At 42.2% G+C, this 11,726-nt stretch overlaps 1 protein-coding gene across 3 annotated transcripts in view; it reads right to left on the bottom strand.

The window, feature by feature from the left end:
- Positions 1-7,336, bottom strand: part of Atg4c (autophagy related 4C cysteine peptidase) — a 60,920-nt gene extending 53,584 nt beyond the window's left edge. For 2 of the 3 annotated variants that reach the window (XM_021160046.2, XM_029476340.1), the window contains exon 1: positions 6,813-7,336. The gene's annotated coding sequence lies outside the window, so the exon portion shown is untranslated. The remainder of the gene's footprint in view (positions 1-6,812) is intronic. The other variant, XM_021160047.2, reaches the window with a different exon arrangement.
- Between the last annotated feature and the right edge of the window lie 4,390 nt (positions 7,337-11,726).

Genomic DNA, 11,726 nt, shown 5'->3' with positions numbered 1-11,726 from the left:
CGTCACAGCTCCAAACTTTATCTCTGTAACTCTTTCCATGGGTGTTTTGTTCCCAATTCTAAGAAGGGGCACAGTGTCCACACTTTGGTCTTCCTTCTTCTTGAGTTTCATGCGGTTAACAAATTGTATCTTATATCTTGGGTATCCTAAGTTTGTGAAGAGACACCATGACCACAGCAATTTTCATAAACAAAAATATTTCTTTGGGGGGGGGGGAGGTGCTGGAGAGATGGCTCAGCAGTTAAGAGCACTGACTGCTCTTCCCAAGGTCCTGAGTTCAAATCCCAGCAACCACATGGTGGTTCACAACCATCTGTAATGAGATCTGATGCCCTCTTCTGGTGTGACTGAAGAAGACAGCTACAGTGTACTTATATATAATAAATAAATCTTTAAAAAAATATTTCCTTGGGGATGACTTATGTTTTTAGAGGTTTGGTCCATTATTGTCATGTTGGGAAGCATGGGGACACACAGACAGACATGGTGCTGGAGAGGTAGGTGAGTTCTACATATGGACCCAAAGGCAGAGAGAGAGAGAGAAAGAAACACCAGGCCAGGCCAAGCTTAAGCATCTGAAATCTCTAACAACGCATTTCCTCTTACAAGGCCACAACTACTTTAACCCAGCCAGGTGTCCTGAACTTTTCAAATGAGCCACTCCCTAGGAGCCTTGGGGGTGGGGGTGGGGCTTACATTCAAACTCACTTACACTATTGTAAATGGTTTTAATACATCACATGCAAATTCAAAACAGATACCAATGTCTTTCCAGAAGCTTTCACCTATAGCCCTAACCTTCTGCATTCAAAGATCAAAGATACCAAAAGAATCTGAGTGATTTTCCATTATTCAAATACACTAAACTCAGGAGGCAGTGGCAGGCCGATCTCTAAGGGCTTGAGGCCATTCTGGTTTACACAATAAGTTCCAGGCCTGGCTATAGAGTGAGATAATGAGACAAGCTCTTACATACACAGACACACACACAAACACCACAAGCAATGACACTCAAGAAAAAATTTAACTAAAAAAAGAACCTATAACATCACTGCACCACAATAAAAATACTAACAATAAATGTGTATGCCTAGAAGCCTGACCTTTCACTGATCTCTATCTTAAGGAATTCACCACCATCCATTGTCACAAGACCTTAGTCTCAGAACTAACTGCCTAGGGGTAGTCAGTGACATCATCTCCCTCACCCTTCACATCCATTGGCTTCTGCCTTGACTGCCCTTCTCCAGATGATAGTCTCATCCCACAAGTAGCCTATTCTGACTCTCTCCTTACTGGGCTCTCCCATCTTCAGTCTTCCCCGCTAAATTACCTCAGAATAAAGAGCGTCAAGTCCTTTCATAGAGCATTTGACATAGCTGTAACTTCAAATTTGACTATCTGGTCTATGCCTGCCTTCTGTATTACACAGACAATTTGATTATGACTAGTTTACTCGCTGTGCTGGCTAGTTTTATGTCAACTTGACACAAGCTAGTTATCTGAAAGGTGGGAACCTCAATTGAGAAGATGCCTTTATAAGATCCAGCTAAAGGGGCTTGTGAGATGGCTCAGCAGGTAAGAGCACCCGACTGCTCTTCCAAAGGTCCTTAGTTCAAATCCCAGCAACCACATGGTGGCTCACAACCATCCATAACAAGATCTGACTCCCTCTTCTGGTATGTCTGAAGACAGCTACAGTGTACTTACATATAATGAATAAATAAATCTAAAAAAAAAAGATCCAGCTAAAGAGCATTTTCTTAAATAGTGACTGATGGGGAAGGCCCAAGCCCACTGTGGGTGGCACCATCCCTAGGTTAGTGGTCCTTGGTTCTACAAGGAAGTAGACTGACTAAGGCATGATGAGCATCGCAGAAAGCAGCACTCCTTCATGGCCTCTGCATCAGTTCCTGCCTCCAGGTTCTGTTAATGATGGGCAACAATGTAGAAGTATAAGTTAAATAAGCCCTTTCCTCTCCAGCTTGCTTCGGTCATGGTGTTTTATCACAGCAATAGAAACCCTAACTAGGATGCTCACTACACCGTGACCTAGAAGAATGCCTAGTTAATAAATAAAAGTTATATGTGAGATAAAGACTACAAATGGATTCATAAATAGTCCTAAAAACAAAATGTTTATAAGGCGTTTCCAATATAAGGAATTCCTAATGACATAAATTCTGGTAACAAAGTTTTGCAACTTAACTCTGAAACTAAAACATGTCATATAGTTGACAATCGTAGCCTGTTTAATTGACGGTAACTCATAAAATAGTAAATTTTGAAAATTATGTTAAGTCCTATGATTTGATTAAAAACAGGTTAGTCTACAAGCAAGTCACTTACCTGGTCTACTTCTTCAAACCTGACAACCAGCCATCCTGGTCTCTAGGCTGCTAGCCCAACCCCACACAACTCAACAGCAAATGCATGGTACACAGGTCCTCTCCCCAACGGCTCTCAGATTCCTTCCATTCTCAGTGTAGTCACTTAGGCTATGCACCTCAAGCACTTCACATCTGAGCCCTTGCCACTGCTTCATCAGTGCAGGCATTGTGTACCTGCTAAGTGCATGGCAGCTGGCGACATGAAGCAGCCCACTGGTGTCTTTCCGGTCTCTAGCCTCTGCAGTTCAGCTTTAGGGATCTGTTCACTTAATGCTTCCTTCCACCTGCAGTTCTTTCCTCGTAACTTTTACTTAAAGCAATCTCTGCCCATTACTTAAGATATAGATGAAGTCTCATCACAAGATGGTAGATGATAGATAGATGATAGACACATAGATAGAAGGATACATAGATGTTAGGGATGGAAGGATAGCTATAAAATAGATGGATATACAAACAGAAAGATAGATAGAAATGGATAGATATAAAATGGCCCCTTAGCACCCATATTTGCTGAGCTGATGCTCTCTATGCATCCCAAGATAAAGAACAAATCTTTGCAGCTTTCATGCATGGAGAAGCATCAAAAAGACCTGGACTTGGGGCTGGAGAGATGGCTCAGTGACTAAGAGCACTGACTGCTCTTCCAGGGTTCCTGAGTTTAATTCCCAGCAACCACATGGTGGTTTACAACCATCTGTAATGAGATCTGACGCCCTCTTCTGGTGTCTGAAGACAGGGACAGTGTACTCACATATGAAAGAAAGAAAGAAAGAAAGAAAGAAAGAAAGAAAGAAAGAAAGAAAGAAAGAAAGAAAATAAGTTAGTTTCAAAACATCAATAATAGCTTACTGAGTTCATATAATGAGGAGATGATGCTTTGAAATTATATAGTACAAAGATGAGCTATGGAGGCAAGGTGGTCTCAGTGAATGTCATCATTTCATTAAATAGTAAGAATTCAAAAACTGCCTAGTAAGTGACTAAAATTCTCAGGAAAAAAGTCAACTTGAAACTCAAAACTCTCAGGAAAGTATATTTAAAAATTATGTAGTTATGTAGCTAGCTTCTTACCTTTTTTTCCAGTAAAGAATTTCATGAATGAATTCTGAAAGTGAATATGTTGGGTTTTGTTTGTTCCTGGAGGTCATTTTGTTTGTTTGTTTGTTTGGTTGGTTGGTTGGTGGTTTAGGGTTTACTTGTTTTCTTATGTTTGGAGACAGAGTTTCACTCTATGGCCCAAGCTGACCTAGAACAAACTGTGTACCCCAGCCTGGCCTCAAACTCATGGAACTCCTCCTGCATCAGCCTCCTGAGAGCTGGAATTACAGGCACCCACCAATTCTAAAATATCATATGTTTATAATAGCAAACATAACAATGTATTTCAGATTGATTAGAAATAATCCCAACTCAGAAGCATATCTTTTAATTTTATTGATAGTTATAGACTGTATCTCTTAAAGAAGAATGACACAGTACCTCATGAAACTGCAAAGCTTCTGTAAGGCGAAAGACACCGTCAATAAGACAAAAAGGCCACCAACAGATTGGGAAAGGATCTTTACCTATCCCAAATCAGATAGAGAACTAATATCCAATATATATAAAGAACTCAAGAAGGTGGACTCCATAAAATCAAATAACCCCATTAAAAAATGGGGCTCAGAGCTAAACAAAGAATTCTCACCTGAGGAATACCGAATGGCTGAGAAACACCTGAAAAATGTTCATCATCCTTAATCATCAGGGAAATGCAAATCAAAACAACCCTGAGTTTCCACCTCACACCAGTCAGAATGGCTAAGATCAAAAATTCAGGTGACAGCAGATGCTGGCGAGGATGTGGAGAAAGAGGAACACTCCTCCATTGTTGGTGGGATTGCAAGNTTGTACAACCACTCTGGAAATCAGTCTGGCGGTTTCTCAGAAAATTGGATATGGTACTACCGGAGGATCCCGCGATACCTCTCCTGGGCATATATCCAGAAGATGTCCCAACAGGTAAGAAGGACACATGCTCCACTATGTTCATAGCAGCCTTATTTATAATAGCCAGAAGCTGGAAAGAACCCAGATGCCCCTCAACAGAGGAATGGATACAAAAAATGTGGTACATTTACACAATGGAGTACTAGTCAGCTATTAAAAAGAATGAATTTATGAAATTCCTAGGCAAATGGTTGGACCTGGAGGGCATTATCCTGAGTGAGGTAACCTAATCACAAAAGAACTCAAATGATATGTACTCACTGATAAGTGGCTATTAGCCCAGAAACTTAGGATACCCAAGATATAAGTTACAATTTGCAAAACACATGAAACTCAAGAAGAACAAAGACCAAAGTGTGGACACTGTGCCCCTTCTTAGAATTGGGAACAAAACACCCATGGAAGGTGTTACAGAGACAAAGTTTGGAGCTGAGACAAAAGGATGGACCATCTAGAGACTGCCATATCCAGGGATCCATCCCATAATCAGCCTCCAAACGCTGACACCATTGCATACACTAGCAAGATTGTGCTGATAGGACGCTGATATAGCTAGCTGTCTCTTGTGAGACTATGCCGGGGCCTAGCAAACACAGAAGTGGATGCTCACAGTCAGCTATTGGATGGATCACAGGGCTCCCAATGGAGGAGCTAGAGAAAATACCCAAGGAGCTAACGGGATCTGCAACCCTATAGGTGGAACAACATTATGAAATAACCAGTACCCTGGAGCTCTTGATTCTAGCTGCATATGTATTAGAAGATGGCCTAGTCGGCCATCACTGGAAAGAGAGGCCCATTGGACTTGCAAACTTTATCTGCCTCAGTACAGGGGAACACCAGGGCCAAAAAGTGGGAGTGGGTGGGTAGGGGAGTGGGGGGGAGGGTGTGGGGGACTTTTGGGATAGCATTTGAAATGTAAATGAGGAAAATATGTAATAAAAAAGAAGATGAAGAAGGAGGACGAGGAGGAGGACGAGGACGAGGACACAGGCCCATAAACCCAGCACTCTGGACACCGAGGTGGGAAGAAAGAGTTGGAGTTAGCCCAGGTTGTGTGGTTAGACTGTTTTAAAACAAAACAAAACACAACACAACAAAACAAAGCAGTATTAGAAACACTGCAGCACAATAATTAAAAGGGCAGCTGGGAAAGTCACTTAAATTACAGGGTTCCCAGAAAATAAGACAAGAAATATCTCTGTGTATAACATTAGCAAATAGCAATACAAAAGCATTAACCAATGCTATTAGACTACTAAGAACAAAGCTTCAAAAAAGAGTTTCACAAAACAGTTTTCAATATATTTGTATCCAGGCTAAAGAGTTAGCTCAGCAGTCACCAGCACTGGCTATTCTTGTGGATGACCTGGGTTCGATTCCCAGCACCCACGGTAGCTCGTAATCACCAGCAATTCCAGTTCCTAGAGATCTGATACCCTCTTCTGACTTAAGCAGGCAGCCGGCATACCCGTGATGAACAGACATATGTGTAGAAAAACACCCACATAACAAAATATTCTTTTAAAAATATATGTGCATCCCCTTTTATAGAAAAAGCATCAACTAAGGGGCCTCTAAACTCATTTTACTAATGTATACAATCCCTCACATTGCCCAGTTTTTAACTTCAGTTCTCAAATTCTTATGGCAGGTGAACCAGTCAATTAGCTTCAGACACTAGACTAATTAGGACTCTTCCCTAGCTGGAAAAATAAAAGCTTTATCATTTGAAACTCCGAAAATACATTTCAAAGCCTTTCCAATCCCTCCGGACACTTCCAAAGACTCATAATCTAATTAAAAGCCACAAGCAGCAGGCAGGGAAGATCCCTCCTTTGTGTCTATCTGCTCTCAGCTGACACAAAATCAATTCCAAACTCCCAAGGGAATGCAAGGTCAGAAAAGGTAAACAAACAGAAGGAAATCTTCACCTAAGTAATTCAAATATTAAAAAGCTATAAAACAATACAGTCTTAGCCCCGAGGTCGCAATGAACCCCATGTGGAAAAGTAATCAATAAAAAAACCAAAAATATAAGACAAAAACCCTGAGAAATATAAACTCAGAGTTATGCTGAGCTGACCCCAGTGATGTCGGGTCATCGCACGGAAGATTGTATTCTGAGTTTCCAACTTCAATAACCCTCAGATGTGGGTGGGCATGTGAGAATGAGCAAAAGCCGGTCTATGAAGTCAGCATTATTAGCACAGCCAGGGTATATAATGCTACAGATTGCGGTTTCAAACAACGAAAGGGGCAACGGGGCTACAGACGGACAGATTGAGATCTAACATTTCCCACACGTACACTTTTTTTGTTGTTGTTTTAAATGAAGAGAAACAAGGAAGAGTCAATGGGATACGGCGGCTAGGGAGAAAACCTCTCCTGGTCAAGAAGGATAGAACAGCCGGCCACTGGAAGGCTTACAGTTCAAAGGGCGAGGAGGAGTCAGAAGATAACCCTCAGGAGGAAGCAGAATCCAGAGAGGCTCCAAAACCCTCCAGGAACCCAGACGGTTGGCCACGGGTCTGCACCAAGGGCAGGGCCGCCCCCAGAACCCGCCATTCGTAGACTACAAACACCAAGCTCCAACCTTCGCCACTCCGCCAGCCTCGAGCCGACCCCTCGGCGACACGGGACTGGATAACTGTCCAGCCGCGCAGGAGTCCCCACACTAGACGCGCGTCGGCTCCAGCAGCGGCTCGGAACAGCGCGTACGCACCGCTGGACGTCGGCCCGCGGCCCTGCGCGGCCACCGTAGCACAGCACACCGAAGCCTCCGCAGGCCGCGGTCCTGCAGGAAGCCCTGTCCGAGACCCTAAGCTCCGGGGCTGCAAGCTCAGAGCCTAGAGCGGTGCATTTGTGAGCGGCAGGCCCATGTTAGATTTACAGCTGTCCCTCGTAACTGTAACTACTGGACTTCAGCTACTACCCGCCACGCACCGTGAGCGTCTGCGGTCTCGGGACTACAAGATCCAGCATGCACAGAGCTCTGGGTCCTTAAAACCGAACCCACTTGGATTAAAAGACTAACAGTCTGTCTACTCCAAAGCAAGCTGTTACGGTATGGGGTATTGATTACATCCTGGTGGAGCATTCAGTTTTCACATTCAGATTCTTGTTAAGAATTGTAGTACAGGACCTGCCTTTTAAGAAAATCGGGAGAGATATACTAAATGATGTCAACATGTAATTCTACTAATATATTGTTTTCAGTAACACAGACTGTTGGAGCAATACATAAGAAATAAGAGCAGAAACTACAAGGGGAAAATCAACAGTCTCTGCTACCGGACAGTTAAACAGCGAGAGAATGAACGCCTTCTGGAATACAAAATATGTTCTTTGAATTTTAACTGTGTTTTCACAATTAGAATTGAGTGGTGTTTTATTTGAAGATAGGGGCTTGCAATACAGCCAGACTGACCCAGAACTCATTATCTTCTCTCAATCCCCTAGTGTTGGAATAAGAGATCTGTGCTAGGACACTGGAAAAATTATTTCATGTTATTCTCATGAAAACAGTTGCCTAGAATTAATTACTAGAGCAATTTATTCACCAGTCACATGGGCGGGACAGGGGTATAACAAGACAACAAGAAGGGCATTTATTAGCATAGATAACAAAGTATCTGCTCCTTTGTCTGCTTGGATAGTCTGTTTCATATTTTGAAATGCAGAACACTTTCTGATGACTTGGAGAGGAGATGGCACGGATCTCACAAGCTGTCCTTTTCATAACTTCTATAAGGACTTGTATGAGGGTTCTCTAAGAAGCAGAACTGTTAGGAGGAGTGTATATTAGACTTGCTTACAGGATGTGGTCCAGGTAGCTCAACAATGGCTGTCTCACACTGAAAAGGCTAAGACTCTGGTAGTTACTTGGTCCATGAGGCTACAGGTCTCAGAAATCCCAGTCTGGCATGGGGATCCTTCCAGATTCCTGGAGCACTGTCTTCGTTCCAATTCCAAAGAAATTGAATTTAGTACTGGCAGCAACAGGACAAATGAACTTGCCCGCAAAGCTGGGGCAAATGGACGTAGAACCGTTTCCTTCCTTTTTTATTTGGACTGCTACCAAACAATTGTGGTCTAAATTTAGGGTAGGTCTTTCTTCTTCACATAATCTGATTAAGAAAACTCCTCACTACAGTACCCAGCAGCTTTGGTCTGAATTAATTCTAGATGTAGCCAAACTGACCACCAAGATCTACCATCACACATGTACTACCAGAATGGTTGTATTTTAATTTTTTTGTCATACTATATTAACAAACCATGAGAACCGGGGCTTGGATTTATAAGCTAACTATAGAAAAGTATGGTATATTATATGTATACCACAAGCAGAGGCTTTCTGCAGATTTATGGTAAAACAAACTTTAATTGGTTAGAAAAGGAAACGAGAATGCCTTACATTTTTACAGTCTCACACGGGAGTCACAGAGGGACTTTCTATTCTCTAACACTGGCAAGGAATCCACTACCATATAAACCCCTTCCAACTCAGTGCGCTAAATTATGCAGTACAAGCAAGTAAATATTTAAAATCTATGATCATGGAAAAAGAGTCTGCTGCTTTTCATACTCGTGCACCAAACTGAAATTCCAGTGGGAGAGAACATTTCCAGTAGTGACTGGGTGGGAATGCTGATGAGCTATAGTTAGGGGGACTGGGATTCACCGGTGTTTGTGGTAAATAAACACTAAGTTACAGTGATATTAAGAAAGCTTTTGAAATAGGCTTCATTTCTGGTGGACATGGTTCTAAAGCAGTTTTAATGTTCAATTGTGTAAAGGAAGAGGGGTTTAAAAGTACATAATGTATGTAACAGACTGCTTTTTAGAGATTCTTAGAGCTGCAGCTCCCAGCAGTAGTCTTGCCTGTAAATGTGTCTTTGTCTACCTCAGCCAATTGCCCTATACATAAGAGTCAAAACTGGACAGACTGCTCATTTCAACAGATTAGGGACAAAGCACTTATTAGCTGTTCCTGGAGCAGGGGTAGATTTGATAATTAGGAGATAATTAGGAGAAATGTCAAGGGGAAAGGGCAGAGAAGAGAGCTTCCGCTTTTACAAAGTTAAAAAAAAATGTATATAAACTTGACTGCACAATCACTTAAACATTTGTTAAATTGTAACCCTTTATTAGCTGATCTACCTTCTAAAAGGCAAGAACTGCCTTTTGAACCTTTCTGTCCCTCAGGTCCTAAACACTGTATTTTGTACAAACCAAAAAATTCTCAAGAGTGTCTTTGTGTGCACAACAGTGCCAGAGACTCCACAGCACCCTTCTCATTAATACTGTTAACTCTTGTTAATGTGCAAGTTTTAGTGTTGTTTTGTTTAGGGACAGGGTTTCTTGTAGCACAGGATAATCTCTGCCTGAGTGTTTCATTGAAGAGGCAGTATGACCAAGGCAACTCTTATGAAAGATTTAGTTAGGGCTGGCGTACAGTCTCAGAGGTTCAGACCATTATCATCATGGCCAGCAGCATAGCAGCATACCTGCATACATGGTGCTGCTGGAGAAGGAGCTGAGAGTTCTGCATCTTGATCTGAAGGCAGACAGAAGGGGACTCTTCTTCTGTAAGCAGCCAGGAGGAGGGTCTCTGTTGTGGATTGCTCTTTGTATTTTCTGCTCCCTCAAGAGGAGTAGATCACATACTGAGGTAATTCCAGGTGAAATCTTAATTGGTCAAATAAAAACTAGAGCCTCTGGTTGGGCAGTGGAAGAAAAAAGCAGAGCTAAAAGTTTTAGAGAAGGGAGAGAAGGAGGAAGAAGGAGGAGGAAGAAGAGGTTGAAGATGGAGCAGACCCATATGGCCGGGAGGAGCTGAAAATAGCTAGGGATTTCATAGCTGGGCAAAAGTATAGTGTAGGGTACATTTGCCCAATCTAGGCATGCAACTTGTATTCATATTAAGTTGTGTGTACTTTGCATGGGCATATTGGGCTTGGAGATTTACTGATATAAATCTGGCTGATATAAATATAAGTCTCTAGTGTTTTCCTTCTATGGTGCTAGAGGGAGCTGAGTGGGATGGAGTGTTGTTGGCTTCTGCAGGCCATCCAGGGGGTTGGCCTGAGGAACACAATCGGCTAGCTCTAGGTATTTTCAGGAAAAACTGTTTTTGGTCAGCTTAGCAAGCCAGCTGCAGGAATCCGGGCCAGATGACTGCTTAGGGCTAGCCATGAAATGGGCGAAAGTGATGTGGTTGGTCCCTAGCTGAAGTTATCTTGGTCTTTTAAAACTACATGCTACAGGTCTCTTCTGCACTGGGCTGAGATTCAAAGCTTCCCATGGGCCAAGCATATTCAAACCACCACAGTCTCCAACTCATAGAGTAGCACTCCTTATCCTCCTGCCTCTAAATCCCAGGTACTTTTAATGTACTTGGAATCCATTTCATTTGAGCTATATACCCAGACACCTACTTGTTTTTTAATTATTTATTATATAGGTCTTGTTGGGTTCCTCAGGTCTTGAACTTACTCTGTAGCCCTGGCAGGCCAGCTGCTTGCCATCTGCCTGCCTCAGCCACCCCGAGTATCAGATTACAGGCCTATGTTACCAGGTCCAACTTTAACGTAGCGTTAGTTTTGTGGTTTTGTTTTGAGAAATGCTGTTCCTTTGGTTTGTTTGTTATTTGTTTGAGACAGGATCTTATTGTGTAGCCCTGGTTGATCTGATACTCACAGAAATCTACCTGTCTCTGCCTCCTTAAATGCTTGGATGAAAGGTGTGTGCCACCACACCTGGCTAATATAGGTCATTTCTAATGTTCATGGTTTTCTTCTCATTAGTAATCCAAGATATATAATAAAATAATGATTCTAACCAGAATATTTTATTAATCAAAATGCCACATTTGATAACCATGAAGGAACAATTTACTGGAGCTAGGATTGCTCAATTGGTAAAGTACCCACCATGCAATCCTGAATACACATAAAAGCCAAAATGGCAGTGCATGTCTACTCCTGTGCTGGAGCAGTGAGGGGAAGGTGGGTAGCTCCCAGGAGCACACAGGCCAGCAACCCTTGCTGAATTAATGAGCTCAGTGAGAGCTTTTGGCCCCTAAATAAATAAATAAATAAATAAAGTGTTAAAAAGTTAACCTCTGGCTTCCACACGCATGCATACCCATGCATACACACCCATATGAATACATTCGAGAACGCGAACACAAAAAATACTCTAACGTCTGCAAAATACACATTTTTCCCAGCAGATATGAAATAATCACATTTTAAGCCTTAGCAAATATTCAAAAATCAATTAATTTCTTATTGCCCGCGCTTTTGTTCCCCCTGGTAAGAACACGCTCAGGGCAAC

The sequence above is a fragment of the Mus caroli genome, chromosome 4 (assembly GCF_900094665.2).
Source record: "Mus caroli chromosome 4, CAROLI_EIJ_v1.1, whole genome shotgun sequence".
NCBI classification, from domain to species: Eukaryota; Metazoa; Chordata; class Mammalia; order Rodentia; family Muridae; genus Mus; species Mus caroli.
This window is presented reverse-complemented; position numbering and strand designations above follow the sequence as displayed.